This window comes from Bubalus kerabau, chromosome 8, assembly GCF_029407905.1.
Source record: "Bubalus kerabau isolate K-KA32 ecotype Philippines breed swamp buffalo chromosome 8, PCC_UOA_SB_1v2, whole genome shotgun sequence".
Lineage (NCBI taxonomy): Eukaryota > Metazoa > Chordata > Mammalia > Artiodactyla > Bovidae > Bubalus > Bubalus kerabau.
Window position 1 is genome coordinate 27123507 of NC_073631.1, and position 5119 is coordinate 27128625.

Sequence of the window (5119 nt, forward strand, 5' to 3'; positions counted from 1 at the left end):
TTCCATAAATTATGAATTCCGTTCCTTAAAGGGTAATGTAAAGTTACTTATGTGTCATATTAAGTCACAGCCAGATTATTATTTCTTGTGTTTTGTGTTTAAAAGGTAGTGTAAGATGGTCAGTGAGACTTTATGATTGCTCTGGAATTGGCTTCTATCAGAAGACGAAGAGAATATAAACAGTTTGTGCTTAGACACATCTTCAGACAGTAAAGCTTGTTTAAGCAACGGCTCCTACTCCCAGCCCGTCACCACAAAACATGCTTCTTCCTGTCTGCTCATAAAGCCTTACTGGGAAGACAGTGATGAAAGGTGGTTTAGGGGTGGCAGAGTGAATTTGGTATTTTCCTAAGAAGATTGTAAGAGATCTGAATTTTTAAAGCAATTAAAATTTTTGAAGTAGTTTCACAATTTTGATGATTTTTAATTTAGATATACTTCCTAACTTCCTGACAATTTAAGCAATATTAGAAGGAAACTGCTAACTGTCCACAATTACATGTTGTTTACATTTTATTTTATCATCATCATCTATCTTCACCTGAAAGTTGGAGATAATGAATCATTTAACCCTTAAATACTGCACTGTATGTATATTTTCTAAGACATCTGGTTCTTTTTAGAATGCGCCAGGACCAGCAATTTGTCCCTAATTTTCAATTCTAGTGATAAAATCCAGACCTACTGAAAAAGTCCCACTCAAGATCTTATTATAAAAGCATTCTATGAAACATTTTTCTTAAAAAGCAAATAGATAAATAGTAATGTGAGGGAGATTTGTTATAACAACTACTTATTGAGATTTTAAAATGTACTTGGCAATGTATTAGTCATTTTGTATTTGTAATTTGTTAGTCTCATCATATATTTCTCATCATGCTATTCTTCACAATAAACTTATAATGGAGGCTCTATTTGGACAAAGTAGACACAAATATTAGATCACTGAGTAAAGAAAACTGGAAGTGCTATAAGTTAATATTTGATAAATGTAATTTATGTCCCTTTATGTTAGAAAGGATACATTTATATCCTGTTAATAGAAAATATCATTAAGTGATGTAGAGCATGTACAATTTGTAGAAGACTGTATCAAATGGATTCTCAAGTTCTTATTAAAAGTGTTCACTTTGAGCAGGGGGTTTGGGTTGCTTTGTTTTTATATTTCCTTTACTTTGTCCTAGGCTTTTTCACTGGGTACCATTGAAGAAGTTTTTTTTTTCCTTGAACATTAGTAGCTTTTTATTCTTGAATGTTAGAGTTGACTACTTGTTCACTTCTCTTCTGTTGCCCCAGTGTTCATTTCCATTGTACTGTTAGTTCTGTTTCCTTTTCCTGATACTGTATGTCTAGGGAAGGCTTTGGATCTAGGAGAAAAAAGAACTCAGAGGGTCAAATAACTGCAAAATTATTAAATCTTTTAAATAACCCAGAGTAGATCATTCTTAAAGTAACTTCCATGTTAAGATTTGCCTATTCATTTCTCATAAATGAGAATTAACACATGACTAACACATAAAATATGATTAGTTTAGTGTCTTCTAAGGGTCATGCATTGTTTTGTCATTTTACATAATGCAGTTTAATCTTCAAAATGATTCTCCAAGGGAGTAATATAGCCAATAACTGAGAAAAGATTACTATTGAAAAATCTGTGATAGAATATAAATAAAATATTATAATTAAATAAGCTACTAGAACAGAAATAATATGATAGAATAAATCTAAATAATGAAATAAATAAGAATATCTCAGCATTTGGGGCCCATTTATAAAATACTTATTTTGTTTCTGTTAACTGTTGGGTGTCACTTTGAGAAAAAAAATACTTAAAAGTTGTTTGAGATGCTTTTCCTTTCCCCATCTTACTCTGTATCTTCTCTTTCTTCCCTCTGGAACAGATAGTATGGCTGGAGCACTGGCAACCATCTTCGATCATAAAGAGATCTTGGGAATGGGAATCTTGTGCTAAACATGGTAGAGCAAGAAAAAAATAATTGCTGGTCATTAATGATATTGTGAAACTTCCATATCAGCCTAAATCTCCCTAATCCAGACTTTTTCCATGTGGAACAGAAATTTAATTCTCCCTCTTGTAAGCAACTCTGTGGTATCATTTTTGGTTTTTCTGTTATTTAGAAATAAACCAAACTCCTAACTTTAAGTACTTAAATATTCTGTATTATTTAGGTGCTAGTACCTTGTTTTACCATCAACTCTATAGACAAAGTAAGAGCCGTTAGGCGTGGTAGAAGGAGATTAGATTTTTTTGTTTCAGACTTTGCTGACTACAGTATAGTGGATAATTTGGAAATAAAACAAACAAACAAACAAAAACCCAGTACTGGAGGCAGAAAACCAAATAGGAGATTGTTAGAATCATCCAAGAAAAAGATAATGAAGCCCAATCTAGGAAAGTTGTGGTTGGAATAGGAAGAAAAGGAGAGATTAAACAAATACTTAAGATATAAAACTCCCAGGAGTGTAAGATTGGTTGGAATTGGGATGGTAGAAACTAAAACCTCTCTGAGTTTCTAAAACTAGTGGTGCAATCAATAGAGCCAGTACACACTGGAAGAAGACACGTCAGTGGAAAAGATGACTTTCTGAATGTTGAGTATTAGTTATTTATGTTAAAGCCAAAAGGATAGACACAGGATGCAACTGGATAAGAAGATGTTGCTATTGTTTAACAGAGGAATTTTGACTGGCGGCGTGTGGTGGGGTGAGAGATGGAGGGGGCAGGGGTGAGAACACAGATTATCAACTAGAGAACAGATACAGAGTGGGAAAATTAGTGAGCAGATAATATAACCCTGGAGGTTCTCAGGATTGAGAGGTTGGTGGAGTAAAACAAGTGTCCCATAGGGGAGACAGAGAAGAAAAAGTGAATGAGAAACAAATGGATCCAAAAATCATTTCAACAAATGTCAGGATGGAGTGAATAATAAAATATACACAGTACAGCAGATCATCACTGGATTGGGCAGTGAGGAAGTCATTACTGTTAATGAGCACAATTCTGGTTGAGTTGTTGTTGGGTTGGGGCAATATTACAGTCGATTAGGAATGAATGGTAAGTAAGGGTAGTTGACCATTCTTTAGAGAAGCTTCAGTTCAGTTCAGTTCGGTCGCTCAGTTGTGTCCGACTCTTTGCGACCCCATGAATCGCAGCACGCCAGGCCTCCCTGTCCATCACCAACTCCCGGAGTTCACTCAGACTCACGTCCATCGAGTCAGTGATGCCATCCAGCCATCTCATCCTCTGTTGTCCCCTTCTCCTCCTGCCCCCAATCCCTCCCAGCATCAGAGTCTTTTCCAATGAGTCAACTCTTCGCATGAGGTGGCCAAAGTACTGGAGTTTCAGCTTTAGCATCATTCCTTCCAAAGAAATCCCAGGACTGATCTCCTTTAGAATGGACTGGTTGGATCTCCTTGCAGTCCAAGGGACTCTCAAGAGTCTTCTCCAACACCACAGTTCAAAAGCATCAATTCTTTGGCGCTCAGCCTTCTTCACAGCTTAGATGAATAGTAAAAGGAAACATTGAGTAATAGTGAACAAAATCTATGATACCTTAGAAGGTGATTAAATGATAGCTGTTGTTTAGTTGCTAAGTTGTGGCCAACTCTTTATTAATGCTTTTGAATTGTGGTGCTAGAGAAGACTCTTGTGAGTCCCTTGGATTGCAAGGAGATCAAACCAGTTAATCCTAAAGGAAACCAACCCTGAATATTCATTGGAAGAACTGTTGCTGAAGCTGAAGCTCCAGTACTTTGACCACTTGATGCAAAGAGCTGACTCATTGGAAAAGACCCTGGTGCTGGGAAAGATTAAATTATTATTAAATAGTGATGCTATCAAAATAGCATCACTGACTAAATGGACATGAATTTGAACAAATTCCAGGGGATAGTGAAGGACAGAGCCTGACACACTATAGTCCATGGTGTTGCAAAGAGTTGGTGACTTAGTGAATGAACAACAACAAAAATGACAGCTGATTTAAAAAAAATAAGAGGATTGAAGTGTCATTATTAAATAATTGACAAGAACATTTGGAGTGGCATCAAGATAATGCTCACATTCTTGGTCTAAAGAAATACAGTCTTGGCTTTAATTGCTTTAAAAAGAGGGCAGCATCTCAATACACATTTTAAGTTCTATGTGATAATGGATGAGATTATTAGATAGGAAATATTAGATATTCAAGGTGTTGTTGTTGTTCAGTTGCTGAGTCGTTTCCAACTCTATGCTACTGTATGGACTGCCGCACGCCAGGCTCCCATGTCCTTCACTGACTCCCAGAGTTTGCTTGAATTCATGTCCATTGAGTCGGTGATGCTATCTAACCATCTCATTCTCTGAATAACTAAATTTTGGTTGGATTTTGTATCAATGAAAGAAAATGAAATAAATCAGGAAGACAGTGAGGCAAATGATTGGTCCACTAATATATTTTCATACTTCTGCTGGCGATTAGGAAAATGATGTACCAGTCACATCTGTACTTTTTCAGCCAGCCTGCAGATCCAGGAGTAGACTCTGAATTAGTTACCCCGAAGCCAGCAAGCCCATGCAAATGTTGTAACTCACGTTTTTGAATTTCACCATTTCCCAAAGCAAGTTGACCCAATGATCTATATTTAGTGGTGATTTTTATTCCCAGATGTTGAAAACAGCTTCTTTGCTGGCACTAGGTCCTTGAGGATGCATTTTCCCTAAGCTTTAAATAGCATACTTTAGGGAATTAGTATTACCCAAGATATAAAAAGATTAATAAGGATTTAAAGTTAAATAACCCCAGTAATTCCTTTAATGGATATGCATCTAAACTGTTTCCTTGGTTAATATTATAGCAGCTTATTTATCACCGCATTCCTAGGAGATAACTCTCTTAAGTCTGTGACCATAGTGTTTCAGTCATAATGCAGTGCTGAAGCCACAGGCCTGAATTCTTGGCACAACATGAGCAACCTTGCATAAGTCCATGTGTGAGCCTTTGGAGAGCCTAGCCCTTTCGATACCCTGTGTAAAGTTTCTTTTTAAAGACATCTGAATTTTATCTGTGTCTTTCTGGCTTTCATTGAGAATGTTTATTCAATTCCATGTGAGAGAATT

The 5119-nt window shown here is 36.3% G+C and overlaps 1 long non-coding RNA gene across 1 annotated transcript; it reads right to left on the minus strand.

Moving 5' to 3' along the window:
• Positions 1–600: 600 nt before the first annotated feature.
• LOC129658974 (uncharacterized) lies at positions 601–4710 on the minus strand. Its single transcript, XR_008717649.1, has 3 exons — positions 4595–4710; positions 1870–1968; positions 601–1367 (listed from the first exon to the last, which is right to left on the minus strand). It is a non-coding gene; the product is annotated as an uncharacterized LOC129658974 (long non-coding RNA).
• Positions 4711–5119: the final 409 nt, after the last annotated feature.